Genomic DNA, 14,876 nt, shown 5'->3' with positions numbered 1-14,876 from the left:
CTGTGTTCGTCTCGCCGAAGTGGCAGTCATGGGAATTATTGTTTATTGGCATTGGCCACGGTTCCCCACAGTCGCAGACGTCGTCTTAACCCCACTTACTCGTACCTGCACCTGGGCTAGGCAAATAGAAAGATGACTGGCTCTGCGACGACGTTTCTGGGACAGATTTCGTTCTGACATTTCTATTAGACAATTTGTCGTCGGCTGAGGAGCGTCACTGCTCAGGAATGCGAGGTGAGAAGTTGGTAAATGGAAAGGGAAAGATGGGGAAAGCTAAGGAATGTTTGGGTTGCATTTTTCCTTGCCAGGAAACCAAGATGCAACCAAACTAGTTTAGATACATAGTATTCTAGAAGAAAATAAAACTTGGATTCTTAATTTTAAAGACCTAGAAATGTTATTGTACACAGACCATGTCTTGGTAAAGTTATTGAAATTAGGGTCAGCCCAGCCCCTTGGCAATTGGATCCACCCTTAACAGCCGTACCGAAAACCTCCAAATTAGTCAGCACTGCCATTGCATGTCACTCCTTTAACTTGAACCCAAAACCGCCAGCTGTGCAACTGTTTTATGCAGTAGTACGGCAGAAGGAGGTGAAGCTCTTTCAAATTATAAAGCGGCTTTTCGAATGCGAATGCACAACAAGTTGGTGGAGGACTGAGGCCTAATGGGCAGGTGCATCTCCCGGGCAGCTGCCGTTTTCCAAAAGTAGAGCTTAGCGGCCGAAAAAACCAAACCACGTGGTAGAAGCATTTAGCCAGGGGTTAACCACATGACTAACAACGCGGTTGCGTTTATTTATTAACTGGCAAGTGGAAAAGCGACCTGTCCGTGGGTTTATTGTGTGTGGTCCACGACGAAGCGGCTACCTTCATTAATTAGGGAAGTTGGCCTGTTGCTCATTTGTTGCCAACAGCGGTGACATTCTGATTGAGCAGTTCCGCTCAAGCGACTACCATTCCAGCACCTCACTTAGCACGCCCCAAAAAATACAGAAATACTCATACAGATACAGATACACAAGCAGGTGCTACCATGAAAAAAAAAAAGAAACGAAAAGGAAAAAAAGGAGATCCCGAGTCGAAGCAGGTCCTGCCGAAAAGAGAGGGAGCGATCTCGTCGAGCCAGACGGTTCCTTTGTGTCCTCTTGTTTGATGGCAGCTGGTTTCTCTGGCCAGGATCAACGACTTAGCACGTGGCGCGTGTGGCGTTCGCTTCCCCAAATCCTCGGTGCAAAAGGGAAGCGAACGTCACTGGCTCCTGCCAAAAACCAACAACCAAAAAAACCAAAAAAAAAACTAAGAAAAAGGTCACTCGGGAAGTGTGTCCCGGCTATTGAATCCTTGTGGCAGCTGCTCCTGCTTCTTAAATATACCTATATAAATATATATATACATACCTATATATTTTCCCTATTTTGCCTGGCTTTGTGTGCTGTGCTCCTTCTTCGCTTATTTTTTCGTGTTTCTGATTTCATTTACTTTGGCGAGGAGTTGTCATTATTTATTATTGTTTGGTCCTTTGTTTGGCAGCGCTCTCCTTAGCGCTTTGTGCGTTTTAATTTAATTACGATTTATGTATGGAAATTTTGGAAATAAACAAACCCTTGGGGTGCATCGATTTTCATTCAATACTGTTTGGACAGCGCCGAGGTAATGAATTGGCACAATATTTTTCCAATAGTTTAACGACGGGGTGGAAATTGAAAATCCGATTCGCAGTCCAAAAAAAAAAACATTCGAGTCGAGTCGTTCACACGCAATTGCATTCAGATCCGGATTGAGGTTGATGATGAGCTAATTGAGACATTTCATCAAATCATCTCCTCCTCGCTTTTCACTTATCGGTTTTCAGGGTGGGCACACAGCACAGACTCAGATACATTTATGTATGTATAAGTATCTTTTTGTATGGATGGGATGTACAGTGTGTATTATACACACGGAATCGCTGGGATATGGCAACATAAGATAATTCGCGTCGAGGCTTAGCGCCTTGAAATCGCCGGGAACATTGTCTGGGGCAATGTTTTCAGATACTTTATCGCCGGGATGCGTTAAAATGTTTCGCGCTTTTTATTGCGCTTAACGTGATTTCTGCCGGCTGTCCCGTCGATCCGAGTTGCTGTTGTTTTTGGTCTTTGCTGCCTTCTTGGCCCTTTCGCAGCCGTATAAATTGACAAACTTATGGCAACGCCTTAACCCTTTTTAGCCCTTCTTAGCTCTTTTTAGCCAGCGTGTGCGGCATTCCCTTATTGATTTTATAATTAAGCGTTGTCATTAAATTTTATGCTCCTGCCACGGCGTCACCTAATTGAGTTGTTGCAGCTGCAGCTAATTCAGTTCTATTTTAACGAGCCAACTAACCTCAAATCGGAGCTGAAACTGCACTTTGCAGTCGCCCTAATCGAGTTAATCCTTTGTTTCTAAATCGGCTTAATGCATAAATCATCTGCATAAATTCGCGAGGAATTTCTTTTGTTTTGGACGAGCCGAAAAATGTGTTTTTGTTTGCCTGGCGGCAGTTCATCATGTCCCAGTCAGCGTTGATTGAATGTCTTTCGGTTCGGTGCGGAAATTTCTGAAATTTCTGCGCGGCTCTGGCCATATATTCTCGATATCCACTTATAAATCTCCCGGCTGCCCCATTGTCTTTGGATTCTTTGGGGGCTTTGTTTCTCCCTCTTTCGAAACCCCCTGATTGGCGAGGCGGACAGACTCTGGAATTCCACGGGATCGGACCTAGACCGCGCTCAATTAATACCGGTGTGGCTAAAGTGCCGCATCATTCGGTAGTCGCTGGCCACGCCCCCTTTTGATGATGCATTTCATATGCTGCTGCCGCTTGGCCGCTGCAATCCCCAGATCAGCTGACAACTTTATCTAGCTGATGGACATCGTCAAACTGTGTGTGTGGTGCCCGGTGGTGTCTGCTTCCGTTGCCGGAAGGCGCATTGGGACACAGACCTCCGTCTCATCCGTCTCCTCCGGCATCTCAATCTCATTGTGTCGCTAATTGTCCCTGGCCTGTGTGCGCGTCATAAGCCGCCGCTGTTGCTGCTGCAACTTCTTACCCCGGTCCCGGTCGCTCATTCTTTGTGTCTGTCTAAGCAGCAGGTCATTCTTCCTGTTTATCTCAGCTGCACTGGGAGAAATTAACCAATAATGCACATTAAAGAATCCATCCTAAGGGATTTAATATGCGAACAAGTAGATGTACATAGTGTATCATTCCATTATAAAACTGTGATAAGTGGTAAACCCATGTAATAAAGTGGTTTGATGAATTCATTCCTATGATCTGCTTGCCTACCTAAATGTATTCTAAAATACCACCCATATTTTCCCTCTGTGTAGCTGACTGGCTTCCTCTGCCTGTGATATGAGTATTTTTTATGCCGCAACACGCACAATTTGCCTCGGCCAGCGAACACAAACAAAAACAAAGTCAGCTGACTCATGTAGAAATTGACGTCGACCTGGAACTCATCGGCTGGGAGAAACCTTCGGAAATGGGACCTCTGGAGTCTGGGCGGTGCGTTTAATGAGCGGAACGGATTTCTGAACGCCCCAGCCGGCAGCCGTTATCCTGCCGTCCTCTTCTGTCCACCGGAACGTCTCCGGAAGGCATAGTAGGCACAGTGGGAGCCAGAGCCACACAATGCGCCCATGGATCTGATAGTCTGGCATAAGTCCATAGATCGTCTGGCAATGGAAGTCGTCTGTGCGAGCGTGTGTGCGTGTGCACTTAAAATCCTATTAGGCTCAATTATCCGCTGATATTGCGTACACGATCTCATCTCAGTTGGCTTCCTTTCATTGCATTTCGCTTCGTTTTTTATTCATTCATTCACTCGGCCGTCGCTGGCTAAGGCTGTTTCCCCTGCCAGTGTGTGTTTGTTCCAGGAATTAGTTGACTTGTTGTTTGCATTCAATTTGTCTTCCCTTCGTTCGGTAGCCTAAGACCCTGGGACGATAGAAGATATCCTGGATGGCAGGACGTGCCGGTACCCTTGGCAAGCTGCTTTATTGTCCAGCACACGCTTCCAACTGACATTGATTCATATTTAGTGGATGTGAATGGACCGATCGGTTAGGTTCGGTTCGGTTCTATTAGGACATCTTAGGATGTCGATGTGTGGCGGTGGTCTCCCACTTGTACAAGACGCACAGGACCTCTTTCACTTCGGTCAGCTGCTTCAGCCGGCAGATGTGTGTGTGTGTGTGTGTGCGTGTCGTTTGTGTAAACGATCTGATTAACGCCGTTCTTCGGCTGGCCATCAAGGGGTTAAGGAAACATACAGCTGCCTGGAGCATCAGCTCCTTATATTTGGCATTCCATCGGAGGCAAACACGAGGTCCAGATTCAAGAAACATTCGATGCCACTTCAAAAGGCGCCTCGTCTTACCGTTAAATGAAATCACTTTTAATTTCAGTTGCCCTGACGCAGATTCGCAACAAAAAAGAGCGACACAATAAAAGCGCTATAAAAAAGTGTCGTATTTCAAATGTTTCATAAAGACATCAACTAAATCAAAAGCGACAACAGCACCTAAGGCCTCCTTGGCTTCCACGGCCATAAGTTCTTGGCCCAGAGCAGCGCTGCAAAAACAAAAACACAAAGTGTTGTCTGGCGATCGTTGAAAAATTAATAAAATTAGTAATCAGCGCTTTAAATCAACAGAAATCAAGGGGCAACCAAGGCAGGCACTCAGCCGCAACCCACGTTGAAATCGTGGGTCTTTTTCTTTTTTCTTTTTTTTTTATTTGAGGGGGGAGGGCACAACTGTCGCCCCAAAACCGCAGATTAGATAGCGCCGCCGTTTGCTGCTAATGATTTCTATTGCCTCCAAGGCAGCCACTGTGGAAGCCAGGCTCACATCGCATCTCACATCCCCGCGTTTTTGGTTCCCGCTTGCCGGCTCTCGATAGCCGGTTAACCTATAATGAAGCAGCAAGGAGAGTGAAGCACAGGTTCAGATACTCACGCACCAGAAATACCCTTTAAATGAATAATAATCTTTATTAGCAGTCACATTAACTGAGGACAGATAAATTACAATAGTTTAAGTATCTGCCTAAAGTTAAGTTAAGTTGTTGAGACTACGTGTTGCCATCTTCACCAGAATACCTCAAGTACCCTGCCAACGAAATGTTTTAACTAAATAGAGAGGTAGAGAGTGAGACTGAGATTCTACGACGTTCAAGGTCTGGCAGGCGAGGAAATTGGAGGAAGCGGACTGCCGCGGAGTCGCAACCCAACCAATTGGCTCACACTTTGGCGCTGGGCCTTGGGGACGGTGGCTGAAGACCCGAGCGTGGAGATCGCGAGCGTTAGATAAACTTGCCACCAGCATCGAGGCATCGAAGTGCCTTGGGATGGTGGTCTCCGCGGACGCCCCCTTGCCCCTTTCCGATCCCATGATCTTTGGGGCTCGTCATCATTATAAAACGAATTGATGTGCGATTATCGCTTTAGGTCTTAGCGCCAGCTTTGAGGATGAGACTGGCTGCATGGGCAAGAGTTAAAGACGTCCAGATTCTGAGCCTGATTATGGCAGGCGCAACCTTACACTGCCTCCCGATCAAGCCCACTGCTTCTGTGCAACCGATTTTGGTTGTTTTATTTATTTTGTTTTATTTGCTTTGCTTATTTTTTTTTATTTTTTTTTTTGATTTTGTGGCCAAAAGGCAGGAGCAGGACCAGTAGCTGTGGGAATGCGGCTGTGCTTCGGCTACTTTGCAATTTCTGGCTGGGCTTTTTGCGGTGCGCGACTGCCAAAAACAATTGAATTCGATTGAATGCACCGACTGGCAAAAGGGAGGCCGCGCATTCGGCCACATTCCACTGGTGGCAACCACAATGCTGGAGCGGCAGCGGCACAAACAACAAAACAATCACAACAACTGTCAACGCCCAGGCGACGGCGCCGCGGACCAGAAACTCTCTTAAAAGACAATCAGCGACACCTTTTTGGTCCAAAATACTATCGCCGTAGCAGCTTTCTGGCCAAAAAGTGGCCGGAGAAGGATGATGGCCAGAATGAAGAGCGGGCATAAAAAGATTGCCAAGTTCGTTGCTTAAGTCTTTTGTTTCGAATGCAGACACAAAAATTGAACTCTATCCCTTTGTGAAGTGCGAAAGCGACAGTGCAAAGAACAATGCTCCAGCTTCCATCTCGCAGCTCCCGACTCTCCCGACTCCCAATTTCTGATTCCAGCTCCATCTGCGGCTCCTGCGCCAGCTCCTGGACTAAACTGAAAGCGAACTGAACTGAGATGCTCCCAAGGCTCCCCAGTTATGTCGCGCCATGTTTGGCGTATGATTTCAAAAATTGCCCTTTTTGGGGTTTCGACTTACAGGCCGAGAGGCGGAGGCCGCCAAATCCATGACATCATATTTGGGTGCTAAAAGCGAGCCGCCCTTCGCAGTGGCCCCGTGTCCCTGTAAATAGAGACGGTAAACGAGATTTTTCCACCTTCTCTGCGCCAGGCCTGCGGGAAAACGAGGCGAAAAGAAGGCAGAGATGGTGTCGAAGTTCGCACATCAATTGCACAATCCGCAAACAGCAATAATCACTGTCAGAAGAGATTAAAGCGATAAGCCGAGACAGAGGATGCCCAGGCAGATCAGAGGACCAGACTGTGAACGGAGCTGGGAAACAAAAAAAAAATAAGCAGAAATAATACAGAAAGTCAGGCAAAAGAAGGGTCCGCAGACCAGCGAGCCAGACAGCCTCAATTGGGTGGCCAAAAATGAAATCATTAACACCTAAGATAATAAAAACGCAGTCCCAGCACCAGATAAACGCATTTCGAGTGCCACTGAACGCCAGGAATGCGTGTGTGTGTGTCTTTGCCTGTGGTTGTTTTTTTTTTCTTTTTTTTTTTTTTGGGTGATGGGGAGAGTGAGGCGGGGGGCACCGAAGGGCTAAGGCAGGAAGAGGAGCAGACTGTAAGAGGATCTCTGTAAAGCCAAGTTGATTTCTATCTTTTCATGGGAGGTTGGCATTAACGAAAGCAGCAGCAGTAATACTTGCAAGCAAGCTTGAGGATCGGTTCCCAAGCCTCCATTTCCCCTCGTCCCTGCCAACTACCAACTACTCCGAGCGACCGACCGGCCGACCGACCGATCAAATGCTTCAGCCGACACAAAGCCAATTAATTTATTAAATTGAAGTATGATGCTGGGCCGCGGGGGTCTGCAGAGGATTGCATGAAAGGAATTTTGGCGACAGACGCCTAAAAGCAAAATGGGTTTCGTGTGCCTGTTTTTGGTCAAGAGCAAAGCAGCGTGTTAATTTTTACCAATTTGCGGTGCCAGCAATGGCCAAAAAAAGGAAAAAATTACCAAAAAAAAAAGAAGAAAGAAACAACAAAAAAGACGAATCTTTGGCGATGACAACAACGTCGCTGCAACATGTTGCGAAGGTGCAAAACTAATGGATTTCGTCGTCGCCATTCGGTCGCATTTGCCTGCCCCCCAATAGCCCCCCGTCCCTCACCCCCCATCACCACACCGTTCCCCACCAAAGTAACGAAGTCAACGTCCAGTCCTGGCTGAAAACTGGCAACAAGACCAGGCCATGAATGTGCTTTGCTTCCCAGGCGCTCATGGACGCCTTTTTGGCCCCCGCTGCCGCTGAAACCCCACCACCCCCCTCCTTCGGCAGCTCCTCCGCCGCGTTTATATTGATATATTATGGCCACGGTTTCTTTGGGACAAAGATCTGCTTATTATATAAAAAAAGAGCAAAAAATGCAACAAACACAAAAAAAGTTAACGAAAAACAACAACAAATCAGCCAGAAACCGAGTCAGAGTTTCAGTGAGTCCAAGTCCAAAAGCCGCGGCACCAGAAAGCAGGGACCAAAGCAGACCCATCCACACATCCCCAACAGCCACATTCACATCCATGGTGCCCCATCCTTATACCCATACCATCCACATGGTATTCGCATAAAAGGCGCACAGCAGAAGGCATCGCTGCGGCAGATCTTGAGATCTGATAAGAAAATGATAAAAAGGTAGACGCCAGTTTTTAATTTGATTGGAATGGAATTTTCAGATGATTGCAATGTTGCTAAAACGGCAGCGCCGTAGAGTCCACCGCCGGACAGACGGACACGGACTTGGCGGACGGAGATGGAGATGGAGATGGAGACGGAACGGATTGGATCGGATCGTTTGGGTACGGAATGGGGATGGGAATGGAGGTGGTGGTGTGTGGGGATTGAACTGAGACCTGTGATATGGCCTGCTCTTGTTGTTGTTGTTGTGGGAGGGGCAACTGAGGATCAGGTGGCGACCAAGAGGGGGACGAAATGAGAGTGCTGGCCAGAACTGAACTCATTGGCAATGGGTCTGTTGCACTGGCCAGATGATGAAGTTGCATGAGCTTGTGCAGTGCTCTACTTTAAGATATATGAGGTTTCAGCCTTATAAATCGATTCAAGTTCCTTAAAATTTATAAACATGTAAAATATTTATTGTACAGTAAATGAGAAATACTTTCCTTATTCGAACTTTTCCTTTCTTTATTTCCTATTATTGCCTATTCTTTTAAATAGTAATTTACTGATTGTTATATTCTTTTCTTAGTTTCCCAATTGATTTCGATTCCTTGTAGGGTATTAGCAAGATCAGTTTGGCCTGGCCAACATTCCATAGGTAAATTTGCATCTTGCGCCGCGTCTGTCATTTCATTTCACCGAAAGTACACACACACACGTATGTACCGCCAGCAGCAACAACAAAGGCCAGCAGGCGATGGCCACATGGGTGAAGACGGAGGGGGGTCAGAGGTGGTTAAGCGCGGTTTCCAGGGGGGAGCTCAAGGAGCAGGGGGAGTCGTCGCCACTGGCGGCCTGAACGAACCGTAGCCATCGTCGCCGCCGCAAGGATGCGAGGAATAGGAAGCAGAGCGGATTGTTCGGTGGTGCCGCTGGCGGCGGTTGCTGGTGGTGGTGATGGTGGTGCAGCCGGAGCGATGCCGATGCCGCCACCTTAATTTATTTCATCTCATGCAATAATTTTTGTGGTTAACAAGTTTTGGCGGCATCGTTAGCGTCTTCACACGCTTGGCGGGATATCAACACCATTTATTGCCGTTTTGGTATTTTCGCAGTCCCATCGCCTCTGTCCCTCCGAAAACCCCTCCCCCTCCCCTTCCCCCCTTGTGCTCCCACGAATCCCCGAAAGCCCCTCTGGCCCTGCGTCTCTGCTCTTCATTTTGCACTGTTGTTGCTTTTATTTCGCTTTTGTTGTTGCGGCTGGGGCAAAGCGATTTTATTGCTTGATTTTTGCGGTTTATCTGCTCGCTCTCATATAAAAATCGATTGGATTCCCGTGAAATTGATAAGTCAAGTCAACGCCGTTTTCCCTCGCATCCCCCCACCAGCTCATCCTGCTGGCTGTGCAATCCTGGCCATCGTAAATTATTCGCCTCGACTAGTTTTCTACATTAAAAGGCAGACGCCAGCGCCACAGATTTGCCACCGATCCCGATCCCGATTTCGATCCCCAGCTCCATCTTATAGCGATGCCAGTGGTCAGACAGCTCCTACTTCTGCCTTCCGGCGGCCTGTGCCCGGTAGTGTTAAAATATTCGACCACCTAGGGTCCCATGGAATTTATTTAGCCCGAAGTCCGAGGGCACATTTCTGCCGCTTTTTATTAAGTTTGGGCATGTCATCAACTTCGCAGACTCACCTCGTTGCTGGCCCCCTCTTTTCATTTTTTATTTGTCGCCTAATTGAAATATTAGCCGAGGATTTCGCCAGTCTGAGTCATGCATGTGGGGCATGTGCTCGAGTTAGAGTTTTCGGCACGAAGATGGATATGATCTGCGATCTATGGAGCTGCTGTGACTTCCACTTACGGCCGGGAGTTCAGGAGTCTGCCACTCTTTATTTATAGCCCATCCATCGCCTCATTGTGACTCGTGTGGAGCTCGAGACGTTTTTGGTTATTTTTGCCACATTGCTGTTGTCTGGAGCAGTCACTGGAAATGGGAAAGGGAAAGCGCAGAGCAAACCAACGAATATTAAATACCCTTCAAGTGTATAAATATTACGCTATTCAACTGCACGTTTCAATGGTTCGTTTCGTTTCGCATATAATTATATAATTACAATTGCTATAATTTGAAACATGTTATATTATAATAAAAACTTGTTGATAATAATTTTAAAAATTGTATCTTCATAAAAATAAGCGTATTTGAAGGACTGCTTTCGCATTCCATCTCCATTTGGCGGGGCTAATTACATGGAGCATATTTTTAGGCCCAGACACGACGCTGATTATCTGCAATTCACGTGTCGCTGTCTCCGTACCTCTCGACTCAACTCGACTGCGATTTTGTTCTGTGCTCCGTTCTGTTTCTGTCTGGTCGTTGTCTTCTGCTTGAGTTTGCCAAACAAAAAGTTTGCCAAAAAATGTCAAACGTCAGACGGTTTATTATCAGATCGCCACGATGAGCTGTCACCTCCCCCTAGGCGAAATGGACACGCGAGTAAGCTATTCGCCTCAGCACCGTTCATTGTCCTCCGGTGATCAAAGCACTGCCCTTTATTAAGCATGTGAGTCACCTGGGCTTTTCCCATTTGAATACCCATTGTTGATCGGTTCCAAGATTCGGGGGACTGGAGTCATAGCCATAGATAAGCCAAACATCCAATATTTGCTTAGATTGTATGGTGTTTGTGCCACTTGAACGCACTACAGCATGGAAGTGCCAGCTCATCGACTTGTAAATCGTTTGAGGATATGTATAGTCGGATTGGGGGAAAGTTATCGGGCCAATGGTCAATGCTAAGACAAGCCGGAACAGCTCAGTGACACTGGTTGGTCTCGGGGCTAATTAGACGGCCAGTCAACACTCGGTACGAAGTGAAATTAAATAAATATAATCATTAATTTATCGTGCCCCTGCTCACAACCCTCAACTCGGAGTTAAAGTCGGCTTGCTCGCCGGCTCAACGGCTCACCACAAATCATCAAAAGTCATTTAGCAAACATTTGAAGTTGAAAAATAGCCTTCAACTTGCTTCAATGCACTTGAAGAGAATCAACCGCAGAGCAGATGGACGGGGGTAAGGTTAGGGAATATGGCCATATACCATATACCCATGGCCCATGGCCCATGGCCCTTCCATGGGAATCGGAAAGGGAAAGGGGAGCAGGAATGGGAACGGCAGCAGCGGCAACGGCGGCAACTTTTTACGGAAGCGGCTCAGGTATAGAAGAGCCAAACCAAAGAGTCACGTCACGCGTGGGTGCCCCCCACACAGAAAGAAAAAAAACACACAGAAACAGAAAAACAGACTATATAAAATAAAAGACACACGGATGGACAGCGAGGCGGACGGACGGATGGACAGTTCCAGTTCCAAGTCTCTGGGCGTACTTAGCGCTGTTGAATAATTTCCACAACCACGAAACCCAATTGAAATTAGAGCCCAGTTTCAGATAGTCTCGTACTGCATGCCCCTGGCCACATGTCGCTACCACTAACAACCTGCCCCGTTCTGCTGTAAGCCAAGTGCATTTTCATTTCCATTTCCTCGCCGTTTTCTCAGCCAGCCAGCCAGCTACTCATAATGCGGAAGATTGCACCAAGTTCAGTTCGCTCCTTACTTTCCTTTCCTTTCGGTTCCGTTCCGTTCTGTCTCATGTTGTTTATCTGGCCGCTCGGATCTTGAGGTTTCTACGTTCTGTACTTTGGCTGTTGGGTTTTTAACACAATTTAGCGGCGTCTCAGACGGCTGAGGGATATATCCATACATACATACATATATGTATGGGCTGGGCTGGCGAGGGCGGGTAGATCGGATCAGAGTGCTATAACGGCTTTGTCTTCGGTTGCACAGACCCTGTTGCTCGAACATTCAACACCAGCGGCTAGCCCAGTGCAACAAGTGCACGGTCAACGCATTTGAATCTCATTTACTTTCATTGCAATCACTTAGCCAGAGTCTCGAGAGACCAAGCAATCCTTATCGGTTTGTTTGTGTCATAATCATAGAGATTGCCCAACTGCAATATCTTGGTGCCTACGCTTGGCCATAAAGCTCTATTTGCTAGCTTTATAATTTAAGCCAACAGTAAACCTCTTGTCGAATCGGAAATAGAGTCGTTTTTAGAATAGAATTTTGCACCTCATTTTATGATGGCTAAATGCGGAACCTGAATTTAAATGTGATAAGATACTGTTTCTATGAACTCTTAAATGAAACCATTCACAATAGTGGTATTGGGCATTCTATCATGGTAAGTCATTTATCCATATAAACCTTTAACTTACTTAGTGGGAATTAAATAAGAATTGTTTTCCTTTAGTTTGTTTTCCCAACTTGGTTCCATCTTACATTACCGGCCTCCCCTGTGACGAGAAATAGGAATTGGATGTTTGCGCCTGCGCGCATTTCGAAATTGCTTTTGGAAAATTTTCATGTTTTCATGTTTGTTATTGTTGTGGGCTTGGCTCGCTGCCCTTGTTGTTCTTGTTGCCATTGTTTGTGTATATATGCATTTATGTACATATGTATATATGTGGGCATTTGTTGATGATACAATGACGCTGCGCTTGGCAGCTGTTGTCTGTCGTCGGCCAGGTTCTGAAAGGGAGTGAGGGGATCTGGATCCCTGGATTCTGCAGCTTGTCCAACGTTTGCTTCCAGCACTTCCTTCCGTACTAGACAATGGAGCCTCTCTCTCATTTTGCAGCTTTTCAAATATATGCTTACCAAACTGAAGACAATCTACCTGCCCGAACTCTGAACTCTGAACGCTGATCGCTGAGCAGCGGCGACAGGTGTCGAGCTTTATTTCCGCTTCCGGGCGCTTTTTGCGTAGGAACACTAGTTGGCCCAATCGATAAGAACACTATCATTTGGTAGCGTTTGTTTTGTTTTTTGCGCTCTTATCAGCTGGCGGTAAGTAGGGTAAGTACCTGATTCGCTCATTCAGAAACTGGCAATGACGTAGACCAAGTTGGCCCAACTCCGTCACAAGTGGCCGACTTTGAACCCTTCTTTGCTTCTGGCTTTTCTTACAATTGTCGCACTTGTCACCACACCACTGCCGCCCCACCTAAGCTCCCCTTTTATGCTTTTTCTCTTTTATTTTTTTTTCTTCTGTCAGCTTCTTTTATTGTTATGCGCAGTGCGTAGAACAAGTGGAAGCTTTGTTTGACAATAACAACAACAGCGAGTGAAACATCAGCAGCTGGGGCAAGTAAGAAACAAAATAAAAAAAACGTTAAGTTTACACGACTTCCAAGCGCTGGATGGAATCACCTGCCGCAGTTTGTTTTTTCTGTAGTCGCTGTTGTGGGCTTGACATTTGACAATAAAGCAAATAATCATGGGAAAAAAGCTGAGCCCCCAGAAGAACGTCGACTCGCCGCCGCAGTCATCATAAGAAAATATCAAAAACGGGAGGAAGTCCGGAACCGAAGTCAAAACAAACGAAAGCGTTGAGTTAAGATCTGTTGGATGAAAGCAAAACTAAATTAAGATTGACGAGTTTTGTAAGGGTCTCATATTGTGAACGATCGATTAGGATTAAATATTTCGGATTAATTCGGAAATTTATTAACATATTGCTCATTGCTTTTAGGCAAATTGTTTGTGATGGTATCTAAGATCAGTTATGAATACAAACTTTATTGAACTAGATAAAATCGCCGACAGTACATTTAACTTATTCAAACGCAGCATAAACGCACCTCTTTCATTCAATTACTTGGAATGACTCATTGAACTAGGACTTGACTCTTTGCGTATGAGCAATCATTTTTAAAGACCCTCCGACTGGAAATAATTTATATCAGCCTATCAGAAGCTCGACGATTATGAGTAACTTATTGGAAATGGGAGCAAACGCCAATGGCAACAGCCCTCTTATCTATCTTTATCTATTGGATTGGTAATATCGTCGTTAGACGCCTATTTAAACGTGAACGGGGTCGATTTCCCTTCTAGTTCGATTTTAACTTTAACTTGTAACGACGAAATTTTTTTTTATAACGTTGTGGGTGTGAAAAGTTTTTCTAGCAGTTCTAGTTTTTTGTAAGACTTATTACGGTAAGAAATTATCCTTGCAGCAGAGGAATAAAGGGATTTTTCGAGAGAGAGAGTAAATCGGATTTTGTTCTACAAAATATGTTGTAATACCCGAAATTTGGTAAAAAAAAAAATAATTTGAAGTGGTGAGGACCCTTTTTAGAGAATTTGAGGCTAAAAGTACCAGAGCAATCTCTAGAGATATTAGCTTATTGTGAAGCATACTTTCAGAGACCTAGAGGTGTTTTCAAATAACTAAAGGTCTCGTGCCAACCTTGATGTTCCATATTAAATATCCCAATTGTTAACCGCAAATCGCCTTTAAGTAATTAATATAAAGTAATGAATTGGATCACCCGAAATTGTCGAGAGAAAACTGCAGGGTTGAGAAAATGCTGGCGTTGCTGTGAGAAGAAAACGTTGGAGAAAACACTCAACCGTTTGAGCGAAAAGAGCGTGCCGAAGATATTCGAACACGGCCGAACGCAGTCGAACAAATTCCGACCAGTGAGATACGTTTGAGTCGTGAGATACGTTTGAGTTGTATCCGTGAGATACGTTGTGAATGCTACAACTCTGCTCTGCATCGGTGAGATACGTTTGAGTCGTTTTCGCGGCGTCAAATCGAGCAGACCTGTGCCGCTCCGTAGAGCGAGTTCGCCCAAATAAAAAAAGAATTATACGAAATTCCGCCTGTGTTAGGAGCAGAGAAAAGAATAATTTTAAACCAACATACACAATCAGTTAGTTTCCACCGACAGTCCGCAGAAACCATTCGACGGCAACGGAACGGGCGCGCGATTGTC

General features: G+C 45.8%; 1 protein-coding gene across 1 annotated transcript in view; it reads left to right on the top strand.

Annotated features, from left to right (window-relative positions):
* The window catches only part of LOC117141399 (DNA polymerase epsilon subunit 2), a 78,976-nt gene that overhangs the window by 37,049 nt on the left and 27,051 nt on the right, over positions 1–14,876 (top strand). The window lies entirely within an intron of this gene.

This window comes from Drosophila mauritiana, chromosome 3L, assembly GCF_004382145.1.
Source record: "Drosophila mauritiana strain mau12 chromosome 3L, ASM438214v1, whole genome shotgun sequence".
Classification (NCBI taxonomy): Eukaryota; Metazoa; Arthropoda; class Insecta; order Diptera; family Drosophilidae; genus Drosophila; species Drosophila mauritiana.
The sequence above is the reverse complement of the archived record's forward strand: the minus strand, read 5'-3'. Positions and strand labels throughout refer to the sequence as shown.